The following is a 12,313-nucleotide window of genomic DNA, read 5'->3' on the forward strand; positions in this document are numbered from 1 at the left end:
CCTTTGAGGGGTTTTTATTCTTTAAATACTCTGGTGGTGTTTTTTGGTTTTGTTTTTGTTTTAATTTAATGAATAAGTCCTAAAGCTGGACCCTCTCACAAACCTTTGCAAATAAACTACGTTTCTAAATGCATATTTTTCCTACTAGTAAGGGGCATGATCAAACCTACTTTTCTAAGTTGCTTTTAAAATGTATATAAGTTCTAGCTCCAGTAAGGAAGAATACTGTCATTTTCCATATATCTCCTTGTACTGCAGGGCTCCCTAAAGCTTCACATAGCTGCCTCTTAGTAAATATTCATGTCTTACTAATAGATTCATCAACTGGTTGAAGCCAGAGATGAAAAGTCTGTCAGGAACAAATGCTAACATTTTATATAATTAATCTCATTTAATCTCTCAAAATAAGCCTACCAGGTAGGTAGTATCACCATTTTATATGTAAGAAATACTGCTGGGAAACACAAATTGGCCAGGTTCCAATACAAAATTACTATACTTTCCACTTCATGATATTACTAACTGGTTTTAGGAAAAATCTTTGTCTTTTCTTTTGTTCTTTCTTTTTCTTCTGTCAATTTGCTTGCATATTTTTAATCTGCCAACTATTATATCACTTAAAATATGTTTGATGGGGAAGAGAATTACACAACACAAAATAATTATGTCATTCCATCTTTTCATCAAACCCTTATTAATTTCATACATATGTCCTTCAGAATTATATTTTAGAAACTTATTAATAGGTAAGCAATGGTGTTCTTTAAATTTTTTCTATTTCCTAATGAATGGGATTGAAGAATTTTTTCCAAAAGTTATTTTACTATTTATAATTTTCCAGATGCAAAGTGCCTGTCAAATCTTTTGACAATTTACCCAGTGGATGCTTGGCTAAGTAAACTTCATGGTTAATTATTTAAAAACAACAACAACTAAAAGTTCTGACGTGTAGATTATCATGCATTAAATGAAAGGAGCTAGAACACCTTACTCTTTTTTTTTTTTTTGCACCTAAAACAAAGGGGTTCTATTCTTTCAATAAGCAAATATTTACTGAATATTAAGGTAGGTATTGTGGAATGCAATTTTATACTTTTATTAGCAGTCTTATTATACCTAATTAGAAAGGGTTTGTCTTTAAAATGCAACATTTGCCAGATACATCAGTAAGATAAAATTCCTAACTGCAGGAAGCTTATAAAGTACTACACAAATAACTATAAACATAAAAGTTGAAAGGAATAAATGCCTTTAAAAGAGATACAAAGTAAAAAGAGAAATTAGAGAACTTCCAGCTGAGGATAACAATATCCTTTATTAGGTACATTATGTACGCAGCATGGCATCAATGACTTTTTATTTACAAAAATCAAGGATTTATATCAGAATATGTTCTCCTAAACATAATACTTTCTTTCCCACCTCTGAGATTTTGATTACCCTCTTTATTCCCTTTACTAAGAATATCCTTCTAATTCTTCTTGTAAAATACAACTCTTCTGGGACTTCCCTGGTGGTCCAGTGGTAAGACTCTATGCTCCCAGCGCCGGGGGTCCAGGTACGATCCCTGGTCAGGGAACTAGATCCCGCATGCCGCAACTAAAGATCCCACATGCCGCAACTGAGACCCGGTGCAGCCAAATAAATAAATAAATATTTTTTAAAAAAATTTTTTTAAATACAACTCTTCTAAGGTTTCCTTGATCTCCCTCCAACAGAGTCCCACTTTCTGTGCCTTACACAGATATCTATTGTGTTACACTTATCTACAGAGAGCTGTTTGTTAATTACTTACTTATTACTTACTTATCAGATAAGTTTTACTTGTAAGCAAAGAATTTATGACCACAGTTATTTTTTACCTGTGTATATTACAAGGCCCTGAAAAATCACATTTTCCATCTTGAGAAATCATAAACTCAACTTTGAAACTAAAAGAAGCAGTTCAAACAACTATCAGAGTTTACCTACAGTCCTTCATCCTTTTAAAGTTAACTGGCAAGATTCAAAGATAGTACATTGAATTCTTGCAAAACTAATCATGATTTAATGTTTTCAAAAGCAAGCATAAAGAGGAAAAACTCTACCTAATAAGGTAAATATTTATAGTAACTACAATCTGTCAGGAATCATGACTACAAAGCTCTCAAAATTCCATTTCAAAGGAAGATATATAGAGTTACAACTGGACCTAATTCTTAAAACAGAAAACCAGTTTTCAATATCAAATTATGAATTAATTAGAGACCACTTCTCCAGCTGCCTTTAGTAGCAGAAAAGGCTAACTGTTCTCTAATACCCATTTCTCTCCTTCTTTTATAAAATTTTCTAATTTTAGCTGAACACATGGTTGTCCAGCCAGATACTACATTTCCCAGCCTACCTTTCCCAGCTAAGTATGTTCCAGTGATCAAATTCTCACCCATAACACATGAATCTAAATGATAGTACTACTTCCAGATGAGGCTCTCAAAACACTGAGTGTGCACTCCCATTGTTCTTTCTCCCTTGCCCCTGGCTGGTGAAAGCAGCCATGTTCAACCTAGAAACCATGTTCAACATATGGAAACCATACATTAAGCCAAAGCCACTTACAAACCTGAAGAGTTTTCCTCTGTATTATTACACAAGAGAAATAAACATCATCCTTAATAGTAACAGAGTGTCTCAGAGCAGTTTAGCCTTTACTGTAATCCAATCAGCTCCGACATTGACTACCTAAAAGGAAATAAAAGAAGTTCAAAAACAGTCTCTTTTCCATACTCTTCCCCATTTCTTCCTTTTCTTGAGACATTTAATCTAATAATGGTAACAGGGCAAGTACACTCCTAAGCTGGAAAGTCTTAGCTGAAAATGAGCTGAAGCAGTCAAGTCATTCATTATTGTTTCACCAATCGCTTTCTTTTGCTCCTGGTCCTCAAAACAGCAGAAACTCTTCCTACCTTCTAAGTTTACCTTTCCACAAAATGGAAGACATCATCTTGGACAATTACTGGCTCAAGGAGAGATCCTTTTACAGCCCTGTCAGTTCTGAGAACCACTATTCCAACATACGATTCAAGTTCCTTATTAGAATGCAAAAATGGCATACACATAATTCCTGGGTACCTACCAAGACAATAGTTCCCAAAGTAGCACAGGGCTACACAAACAACAAAGAAAGAGAGAAAGGATTATACGGTTTGACATAATAACACTACTACCTCATATCATCATCATAAAAAGGGGTCTCTCTCCCAAACTAAAGGGAATATATCTAGTTATTCCTAGTTATCAGAACTATAACTGATAATTCTGTTATTTTGTATAACAAAATAACACAAAATTCTGAATAATATTCTAAACAATGAAAAATTGCAGACATGAATAAGTGAATATTTCTGATGGTAAAGTTAATATTTCTGATAGTAAAGGTCATCTTCATTTCCCAGACATTCATGTTTACATAGGTCCAATTACAAAGACTCTCAGGAAGATAATATCAACTGTACCCTTAGGCCTGCCACATTTTTTGGAAGGTGACCAAGGAGATGCCCGGGTCATTCTCTTAAAGACTCAAAAACCCAAAGATCAAAATTCAAAACTGAAAACGTTCACATTGTATAAAGAAACACTAGCGCCCAGGTTTTCTCACTTTGCAGCACTTAAAAAACTGGAAATGCTGCCCAGCAATCATAGTGTCTCCAATACAAGATGGATTCCACCATACAACTTGAAGCATATATAAACAGTTTAATTTTGTGGAATTCACTTCTGTTTTGAAAAAAGTAAAATAACAGAAAAAAAACACTGATTTCCTCTGCAGATTGCATGACAATCTAAGAACACTAAGAAGTAATTTTTAGCCTTGGACTCTCTAAAGAACATAACAAGATCAAATGGGCAAGGATTTTAAAAAAAAGAAGCTCCACTAATGGATAGGTAGTTTCTAGATACTCTAGGAAACTAACAAGGACAATGCTCCCCAGAGCAACTTGATATTTTTGTAATCTACTGTTAAAATATCACCTTATATTTATTTATAATGCCCTAGAGCTGTTAGGAACTCAAAAGCAAGAACTTTACTCTCAAACTTCTTTCTACATGGGACTCCTTTGAAAAACTCGGTATGACAATGTATGAATTTTCCATATACCTCAAAACTTAAAAACAAAAAGTATAATAGAAATCTTTCTAAACCAAATCATACACCTCTTTGTCTTCTTGAACAAATTTAGCATAATTAAATATTCTTATAATTCAGAATCATAATAAGATCATCTACTACCATAATGAATGTGCTATAAACACTAATTTGTCTTTAAGAATAACAATTCCCAAATTAAATAACCTCAAAACTAAGTTTTTAAATTCTTGTTCTAACACTTGAAATCTGACTGCTCTTCACTATCAAGATGCCAGCCATCTCTTCTTGCCCCTATCCATATGCATTTTTCTAGTAGCATTTCTCCTGTCCCTAACTATCTATTATAGTCTGAAAACACAAATCACAATACATCAGAACTATGAAAAGTTCTCAGGTAAGGGCAAAGGTCATACACACACACAAAAAAATATGCAAACTTCTATAAGTGGATTTGCTTGAAAAATATCCAAAGACAAAATTTTTTCATTAGAAAGAAAGAAAATGCTGAAGACAAGCCACAAGCCAATAATATCTTAACACAATTTCTACCTATTTCCTAGATTTATTTTTATAAAACCAATAATATTTTACCATTTGATTTCTATCTTTAACTTCCTTGATTTCTTCTTTACATGCAACCACCAATTTTTCAAGTTTAACTATATTCAACAAAAATATTTTTACAATAATCTGACATTCTTTCCTACACCTAATATAAAAATAATTCTTAAAAAGTAGGATTACAACTGAAATACACTATCAATCAAGACTATACCTTTCTCTTCAATCAGCACAAAGAACAGATTTAATAGAGAATGAACGTATACTAATACTTAGGGAAACATCCTTATGAGAGGAATATTTAATGTTACCAAAGAGACTAAAAAGAAAATTTTTTACCTTAATTATATATTATTTATTAGGCTCCATACTGGCCAAAAAATGAATCAGATAACTTTTCAAAATTTCTGTTTAAAAAAAAAAAAAAGGTCGGGCTTCCCTGGTGGCACAGTGGTTAAGAATCCACCTGCCAGAAGACCTAAATAGACATTTCTCCAAATAAGATATACAGATTGCCAACAAACACATTAAAGAATGCTCAACATCACTAATCATTAGAGAAATGCAAATCAAAACTACAATGAGGTATCACCTCACACCAGTCAGAATGGCCATCATCAAAAAATCTACAAACAATAAACGCTGGAGAGGGTGTGGAAAAAAGGGGACCCTCTTGCACTGCTGGTGGGAATGTAAATTGATACAGCCACTATGGAGAACAGTATAGAGGTTCCTTAAAAAACTAAAAATAGAACTACCATACGACCCAGCAATCCCACTACTGGGCATATACCCTGAGAAAACCATAATTCAAAAAGAGTCACGTACCACAATATTCAGCAGCTCTATTTACAATTGTCAGGACATGGAAGCAACCTAAGTGCCCATCAACAGATGCATGGATAAAGAAAATGTGGCACAGATATACAATGGAATATTACTCAGCCATAAAAATAAATGCAATTGAGTTATTTGTAGTGAGGTGGATGGACCTAGAGACTGTCATACAGAGTGAAGTAAGTCAGAATGAGAAAAACAAATACCGTATGCTAACACATGTATATGGAGTCTAAAAAAAAAAAATGGTTCTGAAGAACCTAGGGGCAGGACGGGAATAAAGACGCAGACGTAGAGAATGGACTTGAGGACACAGGGAGGGGGAAGGGTAAGCTGGGACGAAGTGAGAGAGTGGCATGGACTTATGTATACTACTAAATGTAAAATAGATAGCTAGTGGGAAGCAGCCACATAGCACACGGAGATCAACTCAGTGCTTTGTGACCACCTAGAGGGGTGGGATAGAGAGGGTGGGAGGGAGATGCAAGAGGGAGGAGATATGTGGATATATGTTTATGTGTAGCTGATTCACTTTGTTATAAAGCAGAAACCAACACACCATTGTAAAGCAATTATACTCCAATAAAGATGTTAAAAAAAAAGAATCCACCTGCCAATGCAGGGGACACAGGTTCGAGCCCTGGTCCGGGAAGATCCCACATTCCACGGAGCAACTAAGCCCATGCGCCATAACTACTGAGCCTGCACTCTAGAGCCAGCAAACCACAACTACTGAGCCTGCACGCTACGGCTACTGAAGCCCGTGCGCCTAGAGCCCATGCTCCGCAACAAGAGAAGCCACCGCAATGAGAAGCCCGTGCACCACAATGAAGAGTAGCCCCCGCTCGCCGCAACTAGAGAAAGCCCACACACAGCAACGAAGACCCAACACAGCCAAAAATAAATTAAATAAATAAATTTGGAGGAAAAAAAAAGGTCTACGTTAAACACAGAAGAAAAATTCTGTTTTCAAATACTGTAGAACACTTTATCTTGGTAACCTATTTTTCTCATTTCTAACCTCATAGTTGCACTATTTTTATGATGCTATATCCTAAAGCCGATTAAAACTGGAAATGTTGTCCTATATCCTCTACCATGTCATCCCTATTAACATTACACCATTATAGGAAACCAGTAAAATAACACCTTAATAAAAAGTAACAGTTGCACAATTTTTCTCAGAGTTCCTAAAAACAATACATTTTTGGGGGATCTACAGGAAATGCATCATATTTATGAATTAAAAAAAAACAGTATAAAGATGTAAACTTACCCTAATTTAGGTTTTATGCAATTCTAAACAAAACTTCAAATAGTTGGCTTTTTTTAAACTTTGCCAAATGTATGTACAAAAGGAGGGAAAATTAGCTTAGAAAATTGTGAAAAGGAATGATATCTACTGCCCCTTCATATATTTATATAGTCTATAGCACTACAGCAAATAAGACAATGCAGTACTGCTATATAAACAAGGCCCAGTTCCAGGGTTGTTAACCTGCTTTTAGATTTTACATTACATATTGCTGTGAGAAGCTGATAAAACTGTAACTCTTTCCCCAGAAAAAAAAAAAGCACATATGTACACTCACACAAAATTGCATATATCATGGAATCCACGGAAGTTTTTTAAGTATCTATAGAACCCCCAAAGGCCAATGGACTTCAAGTTAAATATCCCTAGTAAATGAAGCAGAACTGATAGCTCAAACTTAGTAAGTTATGATCAAAAGAAGAAATGTATCATCAACATAAAATTCTAAGAAAATTAGGAAAAGATGGAAACTAGCAACCCATCTTTACGCAATGTCAAAATAAACTCCATATAGGCTAAAAGGTATTTTTTAAGGTAATTAAAACATCTAGAAAAAATAAACAGAACAGAAGAACATTTAGTTCATCTTACAATATTTCTTATGCAGAGAAGTCCTGGAAGAAATAACACATGAAAAAGCAGTGCATTTGATTTCATAAAAATGTAACAATTCTGGGCTTCCCTGGTGGTGCAGTGGTTGAGAATCTGCCTGCCAATGCAGGGGACACGGGTTCGAGCCCTGGTCTGGGAAGATCCCACATGCCGCGGAGCAACTAAGCCCGTGAGCCACAACTACTGAGCCTGCGCGTCTGGAGCCTGTGCTCCGCAACAAGAGAGGCCACGATAGTGAGAGGCCCGCGCACCGCGATGAAGAGTGGCCCCCGCGTGCCGCAACTAGAGAAAGCCCTCGCACAGAAACGAAGACCCAACACAGCCAAAAATAAATAAATAAATATTTTTTTAAAATGTAACAATTCTAAATATGTAAAACCATAGCAATTTTTAAAAAAATCTTAACGAAAAACAAACTTCAAGAAATATGAAAAGCAAAGGGCTAATATCCATAAATAACTTACACATAAGGAAGACACTAACATTTACCACAGAAAAAGATACACAAAATAACCTCAAAAAGCAAAGTCACAAAAAATGAGAAAGTTGCATATATATTAAATATTTAAAAGTTCAATTTCACTAGTTATCGGAAAAAATGCTAACCACCATATTGATGGTGGTATAGGAAATGCTTTTCAATAAAACTAAGTTTTTATCAGTTTTGTAAATTACTTTAAAAGCCCTTTGTAACAGTAATTTCAAAAAAATATTATGAGATGTAGATCATGACTCATGTACAAGGATGTTCACTGCAGCTTTATTTACAATAGAGAAATGGGCAACAAAATGTTCAATAAGGAAAGAAAGATTTAGTAAGTCACAGTACATTCTTATTAAAGACACCAATATTACGTAGCCATTTAAAAATATATTTCAAGAACATTTGATAATTTGGGATATTTTCACAAAATAACTATTACGTAATCATTAAAAAAAAATTTCAAAAGAATAATGAAATGGATAAATATCCACAATATAATACTAAGTTAAAAGGGCAGGAATGAAATTACGATCCAAATGATAAACTAATTGATCGATCAATAAATGGAAAGTCACAAAAATCACAAAAAAAATAGTGTTTATTTCTAATTAATTTTCAATACTTCCCAAATGTGCTATAATGAAAAAGATTTTAAATGACTCCCAGTAACTTGGTATTCATTTGGTAACCTAGTCTTAATATTAACTGAAATTCCAAAACATGCTTGTTATTGATAGAGTACCAGTGAACAAACAGTAGATGTTCAGACAATTCATTAATCTTACTTTTAAATTTATAGAACTATACTTGCCTTTCTAACAAATGTAACAGCAAAACTGTCCTACCAATACATATTTACATAGTACATTATGTTCTTCAGTGTTTCAAGTGCCTCTTACGATCTTCCACATTAACCTAAGAGGCAATCATTTGTATATGCAAATGAAAACATAAGCTTAAATATATAAACCAAAATATTTCACTTTTTTGGAAGTGCAGAATGAACCATGCCCTATGATCAAAGTTCTTTTCTTAACCTAACACATACACACAGACATAGACATAGATACAGAAAATACAATGTATTTCCAACTCTAAAACACCTGAAATAATGTCTGGAGGGTGGAGGCGGTGTGTTGGGTAATTACTCTGGAAGCATAAAAGGGAAAAGATTATACAACTGCCCTCTAAATATATTTCTCTGTATAAGACTTCGGAGGTTCAAAACTTATATCAACAAATTTTCTGTTGAGAAAAAAAGAATTATTCCCATCACTGCATTCTATCTCCTTTGTGATGTCATTTTTTAAAACTCCACCAACCAAAAGTACTCCCTTCAATTACATCTATTTAATACCTAACCGTTCTTGTAGGCAATAAAGTCCTTAAACCAACCAAGATTATAAAGCAACAGCCACTTCTTCATTTGACAAGTGACTGACTTAAACTCAGAGTTACATAACCAACCAAGAAAACAATTGTTGTACATACAAACCTCAGATGAAATTTATGACAACCATTTACAAGTTTTCAGCCCAGTAAGAAATAATTTACACAATGGTAGAATTATATCAAATCGTATAAAACTTCTCCCAGAGGTTTATATCAGATTTAAATATGACACTACCATTTTAAAGTAAAATAATCAGTAACATACTTATAACTACTTTAAGAAACTAAAACCAGGAACACACAATTTTTAAAAATCTAACACAATTGTATCTTACACACATGTATATATGGCAGTTTGTTTTTTTTTTAATCAACTGATTTATCAATGACTCACAATTTCCTCATAAAGGCCTCAGTGTAGTTGGGAGTTCTTTGTAGAATTCTTTCTCAGAAAAATTTACCAAGTTTAAGTACTATATTTTATATATCACTACAAACAAAATGCTAAGGAAATGATTAATTTTAAAAGTCAAATAATCTAACTGAAGCAGTAATGGACAAGTGATCAGAGACAGAAAAAATGCAGAACTCAAATGCAAGCAAGATCAGAGGCACACACTGATTAAATTAAAACTTCACCGACTGAGGATCAAATTTTTTTTAAAAATAAATACCCAAGGAGATTGAGATTTCTTTTTCAACATTATATAGATTCTTCCAATGCCCCCTCCATCTCATTTTTCCAAAACTCAAATTGTTTCTATTTTGAAAACATTCCATAACAGAACTGGTAAAGATAGGGTTAAAAATGTATTTGCAAATATGCAGTTCAAATAATTGCACTTCCCGTGAGAACACCACTAGGTGCTGATCTTCCGCTCCCTAAATATAAACTTGAATCCAGCAATACCCTTAAAGTGAAATAAAAATCGAGAACCACAAGGGGACAATCATTTTTACACAAAATTAAGTCCACAGCTTCTCAGAGAATCGGAGAAATACAAGAAAGGAGTTTGAGGTCGGTACAGGAATACAACATAAGAGAAATGTTTTTCTTTTAAAATATAGAAATTCGAGCGTAACAAAACGAAACCCCTCAAGAATGAGGAAAATTAAATCTAGAACCCGAATGGCGTCCAACAAGAACATTAGATCTTGAAAATGAATATTGCGCTTGCGCAGCCACCGCCCCGCCAGCTGCACAACTGCAGCTAGAGCCCAGCCCCGCAAGATCACGTGCTCCCATGCAGCGCCCGCCCGCAGCTCCGCAACCGCGCAGGCGCAAACACATCTCCCGCAGCCGCCATAATGCGGTCTTGACTCTTCAGAAATACAATAATAATTTAACAAAATGTGGTTATAATAGCCCCTGGGACTCACATATACCTTTCGAGGTGGGAGATGAGGGAGGGGGAACCAAGTTCCTTCCTACAGAGCCGTCCCGCGCAGCCGTCCCCACCGCTGCAGCCTCAGTCTCGCGCGCTTCAGTCGCCGCGCCGCCGCCGCCGCCGCCGCCGCCGCTGCCGCCGCCGCCGCCTCCGCAGATTCAAAAACAAACCCGCTTCTCCCTTGCACGCGCCGGGGCCGTTATGCAAATTATCGTAGGCGGGGCTCGGCGGTCGTAATATTGGTCACGCCCACCATGCTTTTAGCCAATGGGCTCACGGACTGGCCGTTCCCCATGCAAATCTTCTGGTTTTTTATTTGAATGAGAAAAATTGGCCCCGCCTCCTGCCGTGGAAAAGAGAAGGAAGTCTGAGGTGGTGGCGCTGCGCCTTTCAGTTGCAGTGAGGTGTGTTTTTTGAGTGGAGCCTTGCTCAACCAGTGAGTAGCGCTTTGTGAGCGCCCTCTATGAGCCTCAGGAAGGAAGGGAGGGAGGGAGGAAGGAAGGAAGGAAATAGGTAGGTGAAAGTTAAAGAGCTGAGGGAAAGATTTTCGAAAAAGGCTGGAGTATGTTAGGTTATCGTTTATATTAAAAAGTCAGAAAATATACTTCAAACTGTGTAAGTCACGAGGGAGTGGCGCAAACACATCTTTTCTTTCAGTCCTGTGCCAGAGCAAGCGCTTCCAGTCATACCCTTCCACCTGTTGTATCCCTGTTATTCAGTTTTATTTTGGGAGCCAACCCTTCATGAAGGCCACAGAGTGTAATGAAAAAGGTGCCTCTGTATTTGTTGGGATATCTGGGCTCACGTCCAAGTACTCCTGCTTACGTGCCTGTTCCTTGAAATAAGTGCGTTACTCAGTTTTCTCTTCTCTAAAATGGTGACAATGGCTATAATTCAAATCAGTTGAGAGGGCTAAATGATAGGATAAATATGTGTGTTTTGCAAAGCAAATGCAGCCTAGCAAATATATGGTGAGGTTTGTTTGTCGTTTTTTAACATCAATTCTCCCTTAAATTAATCTATTCGTTCAATATTTATTTAGCAATGCTGGTGTTCCAGACCTATATTAGGTGCCTGTCCTCAAGAAATCTCTACTACAGTGAACGAGACAGAAAAGTAAACAGGAAATTTTTGTAAGTAATAAGAAATTAGTGCAGGGCGGTTAATACTTATTTCTATAACGTGGGGCTTTCAACTTAGTTGAAATACTGCGTGGCTTTTAGGAGGATCACCTAATCTAGACTTGGAGAATCAGTAATGCCTTCCTAGAAGAAGTAATCTCTAACATGAGAACTGATTTAATAGATTTCTTGCCTAAAAGCTGGACTTTATTGTGAAAGCAATGAGGAATCACTTAAAAGGTTTTAAGTTAGGAAATAACACAATTAGATTTGCATTGCTTAATTGCTAAGCTTTGTAAAGTCCTTAGCACAGAACATAGTACATGGGTGCTCAATAAATTACAAATAGAGGCTCAGTTATAACAAATTATGTATTGTAATTTATTTAGTACGTAGTGCTCAATTATAAAATAGATGCTCAGCAAATTATAAATAATATCAATATTTCAAGTTCCATTCTATAATAAGAGAAATGGG

General features: G+C 35.6%; 1 protein-coding gene across 1 annotated transcript in view; it reads right to left on the reverse strand.

The window, feature by feature from the left end:
• The window catches only part of ATF7IP (activating transcription factor 7 interacting protein), a 123,918-nt gene extending 113,076 nt beyond the window's left edge, over window positions 1–10,842 (reverse strand). Inside the window, exon 1 of the mRNA XM_061205118.1 lies at window positions 10,714–10,842. The gene's annotated coding sequence lies outside the window, so the exon portion shown is untranslated. The remainder of the gene's footprint in view (window positions 1–10,713) is intronic.
• Between the last annotated feature and the right edge of the window lie 1,471 nt (window positions 10,843–12,313).

Source organism: Eubalaena glacialis, chromosome 11 (genome assembly GCF_028564815.1).
Source record: "Eubalaena glacialis isolate mEubGla1 chromosome 11, mEubGla1.1.hap2.+ XY, whole genome shotgun sequence".
NCBI classification, from domain to species: domain Eukaryota; kingdom Metazoa; phylum Chordata; class Mammalia; order Artiodactyla; family Balaenidae; genus Eubalaena; species Eubalaena glacialis.